The following is a 712-nucleotide window of genomic DNA, read 5'->3' on the forward strand; positions in this document are numbered from 1 at the left end:
TGCACAGACATCACACACACACGCACCACCATACCACAAACAGTCAAACCACTATAGCAACACAACACTTGCACAGACAACACACGCACACGCACCACCATCCACAAACAATCAAACAACTATAGCAGCACAACACGTGCACAGATATCGCACACAAACAGTCAAACAACTATAGCGCCGGCACAAACTCAGCGGACCAACTGAACCCAAACCAATGTGAAACCTTATAACCCTGAAACCCTAGAACCCTGGATCGGCAGGGTACTTACTGACAGGTTCTCAATAGATCAATGCAGATGCCAATCTCCTCGGGCGACCGCAGAATGGCCCATGGCTCATAGAACTCTCTCACCACCACACCCTCCTGCACCATAAACCGCACCAACGCTTGCATCTGCACACACACACAACACGCGACACGTGGCATGGCAGAAGAAGGAAGTAGGGAGTGTCATGCGAAGGTTAGGTTGAATGGCAGTGAGGGTACACATATGTTTGGTTGATGGCTAACGCGTGTACACACGTTTGGTGGATAAACTCAAATGATAAACTTATATGATGAACTTAGATTTTAAAGTTAGATGATAAAGTTAGATGATAAAGTTAGATGATAAACCTAGATGATAAACTTAGATGATAAACTTAGATGATAAACCTAGATGATAAACTTGGATGATAAACTTGGATGATAAACTTAGATGATAGACTTAGA

The sequence above is a fragment of the Sphaeroforma arctica genome, assembly GCF_001186125.1.
Source record: "Sphaeroforma arctica JP610 unplaced genomic scaffold supercont1.2363, whole genome shotgun sequence".
NCBI classification, from domain to species: domain Eukaryota; class Ichthyosporea; order Ichthyophonida; genus Sphaeroforma; species Sphaeroforma arctica.